The following is a 12,373-nucleotide window of genomic DNA, read 5'->3' on the forward strand; positions in this document are numbered from 1 at the left end:
AAGCTGGTGCGATAGGCTGCAGGGAAGGCAGGAAGGGAGAGGCAAACAGCCTTTGGCTCAGGAATGTACTGCCCTTATCTCGCTCTTTGCAATCCTGGGGAATAACTCTCCAGAGTTTGTGCCTTGCTCGCTCGCTCGCTTACTCACCCTCTGCCCTGGGTGGAGCTTCACTCTGGCCTGTCTGAGGTGCCAGTGAATCAGGCTTCAGGCACGTCAGGGGGAGAGGCAGAGCCCAGAGCGAGATCCATCACCTGCGCTGGCTCACCTGGGAAGGTAGGAAAAGTTTAGGCTTCCTAATTACTTACTCTGAGGGTCTCAGGGGACTCACTGGGGCTCTGGCCCTGGTGAGGGCAAGCCAAAGGCTGCAGGTGAGGAGGAGCTTGGGAACCAGGGACTCTCCCAGTTCGCAGCCGGGGTGCGTTGCCTCTGGCGGTTGCTGTAGTGTCTAAGAGCCATTCTTCCACAGTTTATGAAGCGTTAATCTGTGGGGAAGGGAGGGCGCCCAGCAGTGGAGATAATCTTAGCAGGGGAAGATCCTAGCAGACTGTCTGGGAGGGAAAGGGGATCGCAGCATAGACTAAAAAATGCTTGGTGGGGGAAAGAGGGTCCCTGTAAAGACTGGGGCGGGGGGTTGCGGAGGGAAGCTGTTCTCATCTGTTCCAATCCCTGGGCAGGATTCTTCCTTACAGCTTTTTGTCTGGTCTCTGTCCAGTCTTCTTCTGAATGCCCCAAGGAAAGCAACTTTTCTGATTCCACCTGGGAGGGGATCCACAACCTGATAGAAGCTGCATGCACGTGACTCACTCCTCAGAGGGGCGCCTGCAGCATATCTGTGTAATTTGACGGAACTGGAGGTTCTGATCAGCGCATTAAGATGAAAAAGACTAACTGGGTTACAGGACTGGAAAGGGGAGGAGGCAAGGTGGGCAGGGACAAAGAAACAGTTGTTGCCACCCTCTGCTTCTTTGCCTGCCCTGGCCTCCCTCCATATGCCCGCACACACACATCATACACATGCACAGAGACACGTACATGCAATCTTACTTGATTTCCTCTGCAGATGGAAAACCATTGTCTTTCCTGTGACAGAACTCGACTTTGTGTGTAGAGAGAGGGGAAGGACCAGTGCTTAATTTGTAATGAAAGAGGGGCTGAGGCTCAAGCAATTTTTTTACGTTCATAGCTGATGCAGTAAGACCAGAGGCGCCAGGGCTCTGAACTGCCAAGTCTAGAGATGCTGGGGCTCAGTCCTGGCACAAATTAACAGGGCCGCCCAGAGGATTCAGAGGGCCTGGGGCAAAGCAGGGGAGCTGCGGCGCTTGTACTCACCCGGCAGCGGGCGGGGTCTTCAGCGGCATTTTGGCGGCCGGAGGCCCTTCAGTCGCTTCACCTCTTTGGCAGCACTGAAGGGCCCCCCACCATCGAAATGCCAACTAAGACCTGGACCACCACTGGGCCAGGGCTCGCGGGGTCCCTGCAGGGGCTGGGGCAAATTGCCCCACTTGCCCCCCCCCCGCCCCTCTGGGCAGCCCTGCAAATTAAGCACTAGGAAGGCCTTATTTCCCAGGCAATCAGAAATGGTTCTGGTGAATGAAATGAAATTCAGCACTGGGCTGGCTTCAGATCGGGGCTCTCTGTATTGCTGGGGCAATCATGGAAATGGGAACTTGAAGGAAGAATAGTGTCTTTGGTGACTTGATTTGGTTGGAGACACCCTGTTTATAAAGGTTGCACTCAGTTTCAGATGGAATATAGACAGTAGGACAATGGAACAGATGCCTCAGGAGGTTGTGGAAGCTTCTTCACTGGAGGTTTTCAAAAGGAGTCTGGTTAGCCAGACATGTCTTGGATGGTTTAGACACAACAAATCCTGCATCTTAGCAGGGGGTTAGAATAGATGACCCCTTGTGCTTCCTTCTAACCTTATGGTTCTATGATTCTATGTATGCATAGTATGTGATAAGAGGTAAAGAGCCTACTGGGCTGAAAAGCTGTAGCACACTTTAACCAGGGCTGTGAGGGGAGGGTTATAACGCACTTTTACCCATCCAGCCATGGGCCCAAGATAGTATATTTTCTTCTGGCTGGGGCTCAGGAGGGACTATCATGCCCCATCAGAGGTGGAATATTGTGATGGTATTATGAGAAAGCAACATTATCCTTGTTTTGTGGCTGTAGGAGGATAACATGTCAAAGGAGGCAGGTGATAGTATCATGCTCCATGGTCTGGTATGACTGGCTCAGGGGACACCTGCATTTGTCCCTAATTTCATGTGCTCAAAACATTCTAAACCAAAATATCCTGCAGCTGTCCCTGGGACATTTCCAGCCCAAATGAGATATTTTGAACTTTTAGTAAAGTTACATTTGGCAAGTTTTGCACAGACCCACTAAGGATGGGGAATTTTACTAGTAAACTCCTATGACCCATCACAGCTTGTAATGAAAACAGAGCCCCAGGACAATCCACAGAGGGGACACTGTAATCAGTTTTGCTGATTTGCCAGAATATCTCCTCCCCAAATTACACCTTCTCTTGTTGCTTTCCCACCCTCTCTGTTACCCACCCTCCTGTGGCTCCCTGCTATGTACAAATCTAGTGTGAGAGTCTGACTTTGGCACTTCAAGCCTTTTGCTTGGGCTGCCCTCTCTGTGTATAACTTTCTGTACAGACCCTTCCCACATTCAGTCTCTCTTCAGTTTCGAGTCTGTTTTAATGTGCAGAAAATAACCAGTTCTAACATCAAGCTTTGTCCAAGTGACTTTGTGCAGGCTGGATTTATCTATCCCTCATCCTGGTATCACAGTGGATTTTTTTTTTTACTTTGTGAGATAGGCAGGGATGATTCATTGTCCCAATAACCACTTCAAAGGGAAGCTTAGAACATGTGACTTCTTTGCTACTTTTCTCCTTGGCTTACTCTGGTCTCAGAATCACCTAGATCAGGGATCGGAAACCTTTGGCACGCAGCCCGCCAGGCCGGGCCTGTTTGTTTACCTGCCGTGTCCATAGGTTCAGCTGATCGTGGCTCCCGCTGGCTGCGGTTCACCGCTTCAGGCCAATGGAGGCTGCGGGAAGTGGCGAGGGCCGAGGAATGTGCTGGTTGTCGCTTCCCGCCGCCTCCATTGGCCTGGAGTGGGGAACCGCGGCCAGTGGGGCCGCGATCAGCTGAACCTGCAGACGTGGCAGGTACACAAGATGGCCCAGCCCGCCAGGGTACTTACCCTGGTGGGCTGCGTGCCAAAGGTTGCTGATCCCTGCCTTAGATGTTCCAACTATCTGGCTCGCCTTCCACTCCCAAGAAGGGAATATGCCATGAGTCCTTCCTGAACAGAATGGGAAGGTAGCATTGAAAGAGGGTCCAGTGGGGTCACTCGGGTGTTGAGAAGGATCCCCCATCACTGTCTTCCTGGGGTCTGTCTTTTGTCCAACTGTACCCAATACATTACTAACGTGCATGTTGGAGCTTGTTAGCCTAGTTTATGGGCTGAAGTGTGTATATGCACATTCTAGGTATGATACAGGCAACTGAATAAAATTGAGAGATTAGATGAATTAATACAGGAAACTGAGTTCCTCACCCACTAACCATGATCTCAATGAGAGTGAAATTCCTTCTAGACTGATGCAGGCAGGTATCGCTCATTTTTTCCACTGCATCATGCAGCATAGACGGTGACTGACTCATGTGAAACCATTTTGTGCTAGGAATGGGACTGTATTCCAGTCAAATACACTAACCTAGAGTGGCCAATACAGGCTGGTCAGAGACCCAGAGAGGAGGTCTGGAGCAAGAGCCAATAACATAACACTGTCACAAGAAGGCACATGCCTGAATAGAATCATTGGACCCAGGGACCTCAAGAGGTCATCTAGTCCAGTCCCCTGCAAGAGCCTCCACTGTAGCCCAGGCAAAGTTGTTAACCCTCAGCTCAGACTCCATTTTTGCAGGCAGACAGAAACAGAGAGAGGTCAGCAGAAAGCACAAGAACAAACATTAACGGGAAAGAATAATTGCTGTCAGGGCATGGTGGAGACAACTGGTGGGGCTGTGAAGGTCCAGCTGTGGCTCCAGACCAGTGTTCCGAGCAACAAGCCTGTCCCAAACTGTTCCTTCCTATGAAGGTGTCCATCCCCAAGTCCTGGAAAATAGGTCCTATTTCTTCTCACTTGTGTAGGGGCAGGCACTTTGGGTCTCTGATGTGCTCCAGCATCCTTTACAAGGACTGTTGCAAAGCCTCCTTGGAAGCAGCAATATGAAGAATTCTGGGAAATGTTTGGGAACTAAAGGTGGTGGCTGAGACAACTTTCCCCTTCAAGAAGAAGTGATAAAAAGTGAGGCCTGGGTTGGAAGGAGCCTTTGTTGGTGGGAGATAAGTCTTTAGTAAAAGAAGTCATTGCATCTAGAACCAGGCCCTGGGAGGGCTGAGTCTAGATCCCAACTTTACAGGACTAGAAAGCACTAGCAGCCCCTGAGCTGGAGAAGTCCTACCAGTCCATCATGCCCATCTTTGGGGCTGGGACGCAGGCAGAGCATGAGTATCCACTACAGAACATTTTCTAGTGTTCTTTGGTCTCATTTTAAATTTCCACAGCAATGAGCTGCCCCCTTAGTCAAACCAGGCAGGTTTAATTATTTAAATCTGTCCCCATAACTCAGATCTTCTGGCTCCTGCTTGTTTCTGTGGCTCTTCTGAACTCCCTTCAATTTGTCAGTCTCTGCCTGTCATTGTGCCCAGAACTAAACATGATATTTCAGGTGCCAACACACCAGTGCCCTAGCAAGAGACTGTTCACATGGAACCTCTGGATATGCAGCTTTAAACTCATGTTAGTCTGTTTGCTGCCACAGCCCATTGCAAACTTAGGTCTAAGTACTATGTTAACTGCATGTGTCCAGGCTGTACCTCTCTCTTCTTCCCTGCCAGATTTCTAACTCCTCTAGGTCCTTTTGAATTACATCTCTGTCCTCACTGGGATTTGGAAGTTCCTCCATACTGAGTAGGATCTGGGCATTTCGTTGGTACCTCAAAGATCCAACAAGTCAAGGAGTTTTTTGTGATGTCGGTTCCTCTCCACATGCTACTTGTCTCTTATGTGCTGAAAGGTTGGGGTTCTGAGAAAGGCAAGGTGCCTGAGCCCAAAAAGTTGTGTGTATATGTGTGTGCATGCAGGGCTGATGCTAGGAACAGGCAGAGATCGTATGGAACCACCCTCTTTCCAGAGGGATTATCCCATGCACTGCTGCCTCACAGCCATTCTTTCTGCTGGTGCATGTAGCACCAGGAAGACCTCAATGTTTGCAAGTGTCTGAGGCAGACAAGCAGGTCTAGTCAGGGAGGGGCTCAGCTGAGAGAGAGGCAGGCTGGGAACTAGCTATGCAAGTGAAACACGTAACAACAAGCACTTGAGACACATCACTAGGCAGGAAAATAGCAGAGTGAGCCTGGAGCACTGAGACTTCAGTGGGAGCTGACATCAGGCAGTAGAATGTAAGTGAGAAAGGAATGACTCTGACCCACTTCTCCTTTTACTTAGAGCAGATTTACACTGGCATATAACACTGCAGTGATTTCAGGGGCCTCACTCCTGGGTCAGATGAGGGTTAGAGAAAAACTGAGTCCTGTGCTGTTGCTCCTGATTCACAGATTTAAGGCCTGATGGACTCATTATTATTTATCTAATCTGACCTCTGTAAACACAGGCCAGAGAGTTTCACTTAGGATTCCTATATTGAGCCTATTACTCCTGGTTGAACTAGAACATTTATTTTGGAAAGGCATCCAGTAAGACTTCAAGTGACATAGAACCTATCATGTCCCTAGAAGTTGTTCCAGTGGTCCATTACCCTCCCTATTTAAAAAAGGCACCTTATTTCTCATCTGAATGTATCTAGTTTCGGCTTTCTGTCATAGAGAGTTCTGCCTTTGGTTGATCAGATTAGAAAAGAAGCTCAGTTTAAGCAGGACCGGCTCTAGGCACCAGCAAAGCAAGCACATGCTTGGGCGGCACATTTCCAGGGGAAGCATTCCTTCCAACATCTTCAAAAATTCCAACACCAAGCCCCAGCTCTCCTCAGGCAACAAAGTGCCCACCAACTGCCTGGATGTGGCCGGCAGCGGCCCTCCGGGCTACTGCTACAAAGTCTGCCTAACCCCGGAGTCCGCCATGAGCGACTTCATGTTCCTAAAGCCCTACAGCCCGAGTCCCCTGAGGAACAACGAGAAAGCCGCCAAGAACTTACCAGGGCCAGGAAGGAAGCCCCGAGCGGCCAGTAACACCGTCAGTGCCACCAACCAGATAACCCTGCGCTGCCGTACAGCAGGTGGGGCTCAGGGAGACGCAGTGGGAGAGAGTGCCATGAAATACCCCTTCAAGTGTTAGTCAGGCTTTCGCCCTCCTTCTCTCCTGCGCCCGCCCCTTTGGAAACAAATCTCAGCTGGGAGAAATCCTTTCATTCAGGCACAACTTTTTAAAGATAATTACCCGACCCTTTGATCAAGTGGCAGTGTCGGAATTAGCACCCGTCAGACAGCAGGCAATTCTCCAGCACGCTCCTTACCCATTTCAGTTAATGATTTGGGGAACGTCAGGCTCACTTTAAATGAGTGAAAGTAGCAGAAAGCGCTCAGAAGCAGCAGCCCAGCTCCTACTAAGACTGAAATATGGAGCGTGCCCAGGAAAGCCAAGGGCTGTCTCCGATCGTGGCTGCACAACCCCGTAGCCTTCCTTCAAGAGATCCAGACGTGACATCGGGGCAGCAAAGCATGCAGTGATTTAAGCCTCTTGAAATGTCCCTCTCTAGTCTGTATTTCTCCTCTGCACATATTACAGGCGGCACGAGTTACTCAGGAGCTCTAGTGGCCCATGGGGATTTTCAGCTCCTTTGTCTCAATAAGAAATTCAGGCAGATACACCCAGCTCAAGCAGATTCAGATGCAGTCCTTGCCCAATGCTGCATCAGTACCGCACCCAGTAAAGCCAAACCAAACCACCACCAACAACAAATTGCAAAGTGCAAACGTGTAAAAGCCAAAAAAAAAGGGGGTGGGAGGCAGCCAAAAATTTTTTTTTGCTTGGAGCGGCAAAAAACCTAAAGCCGGTCCTGAATCTAAGGCAGGCTTTCCAGACTAATCAATCTTGTGGTTCACACTGGGCTGGATGAGTAAGAAAAGAGTTGGGCTTAATGAAGTCACTCCCAGTTACATGAGGATGTGTAGGAGTAGAACTGGACCCCAGCCCAGAGGGAAACTTCACATAAGGCTCTTAGACTGAAAGGCCTCCCAAGGTACTAAGGGAGGCCTATGAACTATACTCCTTCAAAGGAGTCGGTTCAAAGGTCTTCAGTGCTTCCCTCAGCTACCAGATGGTAACAGTGGGCTCACGCTTGATCTTCTTCTCTTCCCCTTCCCCTGCTAGTCTCTCTGGGTATATAAAGAAGTGGAAAGGACACTGCTTCCTGCACAGAGGTCCCGAGAAGTAGCAACCAGTGCAGCCTCTTTGGACAGGGCCAAGCTGAAGGGTGGGGAAGATAGGCATCTACAGCTAATTGGAGAAGGACGCAAAACCTGTGGATCTGATTCTGTTGCTATACTGGGTCAGACCAATGCCAGCTGCCCCAGAGGGAATGAACAGAAGAGATAATCATCAAGTGATCCTGTCGTCCATTCCCAGCTTCTGGCGCACATGGTGTTGCATCCCTGCCAATCCTGGCTAATAGCCATTGATGCACCTATCCTCCATGAACTTATCTAGTTCTTTTTTGAACTCTGTTATAGTCTTGGCCTTCACGATATCGTCTGGCAAAGAGTTCCACAGATTGACTATGTGTTGTCTGAAAAAGTGCTTCCTTTTGTTTGTTTAAAACCTGCTCCCTGTTAATTTAATTTGGTGACACCTAGTTCTTGTGTTATGTGAAGGAGTAAATAACATTTCCTTATTCACTTTCTTTACACCAGTCAAGATTTTATAGACCTCTGTCATATGCCTCCTTAGTCATCTCTTTTCCAAGTTGAAAAGTCACAGTCTTATTAATCTCTCTTCATATGGACACTGTTCCAGACCCCTAATCATTTTTGTGGCTGTTCTCTGCACTCTTTCCAATTGCAATATATCTTTTTTGAGATGGGGAGTCCAAATCTGCACATGGTATTCAAGATGTAGGCGTACCATGGATTTATATAGTGGCATTCTGTTATTTTCTGTCTTGTTATATATCCCTTTCCTAATGGTTCCGAACATTCTGTTAGCTTTTTTGACTGCCTCAGCACATTAAGCAGATACTGTCAGAGACTTATCCAGAATGACTCCAAGATCTCTTTCTTGAACGATAACAGCTAATTTAGACCCCATCATTTTGTATGTATAGTTAGGATTGTGCTTTTCAATGTGCATTACTTTGCATTTATCCACAATGAATTTCATCTGCCATTTTTTCGCACAGTCACCTAGTTTAGTGAGATCCCTTTGTAATTCTTCACAGTCAGCTTTTGACTTATCTTGAGTAATTTTATATCCTATGCAAAATTGACACCTCACCGTTTTCCAGATCATTTATGAATATGTTGAACAGTACTGGTCTCAGTACAGACCCCTGGGGCACACCACTATTTACCTCTCTCCATTCTGAAAACTGACCATTTATTCCTTATTTTTATGCCCTGTGCCTTGTGGCCATTTGTAGCAATGCAAATGTGACTGTACACCAGAGCATCACTCCAGTATGTGTGAATTGGATCTAGCAAGTACAACTCCAGCACTTGTATCAAGATTGAGGAACTCTAGAAAGACCTAGCCAAGCTACCTGACTTGGGAAGTAATGGCAGATGAAATTCACGTGGAAGAGGGATTTTGGACCCCTCATACACATTGCTTCACAAGTGCCTCATCTTGACCCTTAACGCCCTTCATAATTTAGCCTCATCCTACTTAATATTTCTATTGTCTTGCCATTGACCCTGCCACCCCAACTCTGCTATGCCAGCAGTGCTAGTCACGCAGCTGCTAGTCCACTTGTCCCACCTGCACCTTTGTTTTCTCCCATGCTGCCTTTACACATGGAGAAAACTCCTTGTCATCCTTCAAATTCCTTCTTAGAATTTACTTCTACTGCTATGTCTGAACAATACTTGTCCTACAGGAGCTGGGGCTACTCCTACTGTGCTAAACTTGCTCATAGGAACGGCCATACTGGGTCAGACCAAAGGTCCGTCCAGCCCAGTATCCTGTCTGTCGACAGTGGCCAATGCCAGGTGTCCCAGAGGGAGTGAACCTAACAGGTAATGCTCAAATGATCTCTCCCCTGCCATCCATCTCCACCCTCTGACAAACAGAGGCTAGGGACACTATTCCTTACCCATCCTGGCTAATAGCCATTAATTGACGTAACCTCCATAAATTTATCTAGTTCTCTTTTAAACCCTGTTATAATCCTAGTCTTCACAACCTCCTCAGGCAAGTAGTTCCACAGATTGACTATGCGCTGTGTGAAGAACTTCCTTTTATTTGTTTTAAACCTGCTGCCCATTAATTTCATTTGGTGGCCCCTACTTATATTATGGGAACAAGTAAATAACTTTTCCTTATTCACTTTCTCCACACTACTCATGATTTTATAGACCTCTATCATATCCCCCCTTAGTCTCCTCTTTTCCAAGCTGAAAAGTCCTAGCCTCTTTAATCTTTGCTCATATGGGACCCATTCCAAACCCCTAATCATTTTTGTTGCTCTTTTCTGAACTTTTTTTAATGCCAGTATATCTTTTTTGAGATGATACTGTATGCAGTATTCAAGATGTGGGCGTACCATCGATTTATATAAGGGCAATAATATATTCTCCGTCTTATTCTCTGTCCCTTTTTGAATGATCCCTAACATCCTTTTTGCTTTTTTGACTGCCACTGCACACTGCATGGACGTCTTCAGAGAACTATCCACGATGACTCCAAGATCTTTTTCCTGATTTGTTGTAGCTAAATTAGCCCCCATCATATTGTATGTATAGTTGGGGTTATTTTTTCCAATGTGCATCACTTAACATTTATCCACATTAAATTTCATTTGCCATTTTGTTGCCCAATCACTTAGTTTAGAGAGATCTTTTTGAAGTTCTTCACAGTCTGCTTTGGTCTTAACTATCTTGAGCAGTTTAGTATCATCTGCAAACTTTGCCACCTCACTTTTTACCCTTTTCTTCAGATCATTTATGAACAAGTTGAATAGGATTGGTCCTAGGACTGACCCTTGGAAAACACCACTAGTTACCCCTCTCCATTCTGAAAATTTACCATTTATTCCTACCCTTTGTTCCCTGTCTTTTAACCAGTTCTCAGTCCATGAAAGTACCTTCCCTCTTAGCCCATGAGAGCTTAATTTACATAAGAGCCTTTGGTGAGGGACCTTGTCAAAGGCTTTCTGGAAATCTAAGTACACTATGTTCACTGGATCCCCCTTCTCCACGTGTTTGTTGACCCCTTCAAACTCTAACCATGTTGACTTTTGTCCAACAAGTTATGTTCTTCTGTGTGCCTGACAATTATATTGTTTACTATTGCTCCAACTAATTTGCCTGGTACTGACATTAGACTTACTGGTCTGTAATTGCCGGGATCACTTCTAGAGCCCTTTTTAAATATTGGCATTACATTAGCTATCTTCCAATCACTGGGTACAGAAGCCGATTTAAAGAACAGGTTACAAACCATATTTAATAGTTCTGCAATTTCACATCTGAGTTCTTTCAGAACTCTTGGGTGAATGCCATCTGGTCCCGGTGACTTGTTACTGTTAAGTTTATCAATTAATTCCAAAACCTCCTCTAGTGACACTTCAGTCTGTGACAGTTCCTCAGATTTGTCACCTCCAAAGGATGGCTCAGGTTTGGGAATCTCCCTAACATCCTCAGCTATGAAGACTGAAGCAAAGAATTCATCTTCCTGTTAACATGGCCATAGCCTATTTCTCTCTTTCATCTATCCATTGTATCTTGTGGGACCTAGATTATGAGATCTCTTAGGCAGGAACTGACATTAATTGCTTGTACAGCACCTCGCACAATGAGATTCTGGATCCTTGATTAGATTTCCTAGGTGTTACTGTAATACAAATCATAAACCAATAGCAACATTGCTGGCTTCCCATAGTTAAATTAGAAGTCAGGAAAATGACCTTCTCCGTGGGCATCAGGGCTCAAAGCAGTAAACAAAATGTTAGGAATAGTATGCTGCAAGTGTTATGCCTTTTACATAAATCAACAGGATATTCTTATCTGGGATACAGTGTTCAGTTCTGGTCACCCTATTTCAGAAAGGGTACAGCAAAAAAAAGGGTTCAGAGGCAGTTGAGGAGAATGATTAGAAGCTTGGAAAGACAAATGTCCACAAAGCAATTGAAAAGATGAGGACTTTAGAGAACCAAGAAGGCAAGAAGTTAACTGGTAAGGCTAAATACCAGGTTCAACAGATTATTCAAGACAAAGAGAGCCCTTCAGAATAGGGAAGGTTAACTCTAATGAAGCCAATAGGCAATATGTAAGAAGGAAATTAGGAGGACTGAGATGGATTTTAAAGAGCATGTAACTAATTTTTTTTTAAACTTTTCCTCATAGGTCAGGTTTTCTAAACCTTTTACCATTTTTTGTTGTTCTCCTCTGGACTCTCTCCAATTTATCCACATCTTTCCTAAAGTGTGGTACCCAGAACTGGACACAGTACTCCAGCTGAGGCCTCACCACTGCCAAGTAGAATGGGATAATTACCTCTCATGTTGTACATACAACACTCCTGTTAAATACACCCCAGAATGATATTAGCCTTTTTTGCAACTGCATCACCTTGTTGACTCCTTCAGTTTGTGATCCCCTGTAAGTCCCAAATCCTTTTCAGCAGCACTGTCACCTAGCCAGTTTTCCCCCCTTTGTTGCCATCCATTTGATTTTTCATTTCAGAGGGCAGTACTTTGCACTTGCCTTTAGAAAACTGGTGTGAAATCAACAAGATGAAATTCAATAATTTGCCAAGTTCATTTTGAATTTTAATCCTGTACTTCAAAGTACTTACAACCCCTCCCAGCTTGATGTCATCTGCAAATTACTGTACTGGGGCCAATACTGTTCCACATATTCATAAAAGATTTGGAAAAAAGGGGAAACAGTGAGGTGTCAAAGCTTGCAGATGATATGAAATTATTCAAGATTGGATTTAATTAAAATGACTGAAGAATTAAAAAGGATCTCACTAAACTGGGTGACTTGGCAACAAAATGGCAGATGAAATTCAGTGTTTATAAATGTAAAGTATTGCACAGTGGACAACAATGCCACCTATACATACAAAATGATGGGGTCTAAATTAGCTGTTACCACTCAAGAAAGA

The 12,373-nt window shown here is 46.0% G+C and overlaps 1 protein-coding gene across 1 annotated transcript in view; it reads left to right on the forward strand.

The window, feature by feature from the left end:
- The first annotated feature begins 202 nt into the window (after positions 1–202).
- Positions 203–12,373, forward strand: part of FAM83H (family with sequence similarity 83 member H) — a 60,962-nt gene continuing 48,791 nt past the window's right edge. Inside the window, exon 1 of the mRNA XM_030554162.1 lies at positions 203–273. The gene's annotated coding sequence lies outside the window, so the exon portion shown is untranslated. The remainder of the gene's footprint in view (positions 274–12,373) is intronic.

Source organism: Gopherus evgoodei, chromosome 2, assembly GCF_007399415.2.
Source record: "Gopherus evgoodei ecotype Sinaloan lineage chromosome 2, rGopEvg1_v1.p, whole genome shotgun sequence".
Classification (NCBI taxonomy): Eukaryota; Metazoa; Chordata; order Testudines; family Testudinidae; genus Gopherus; species Gopherus evgoodei.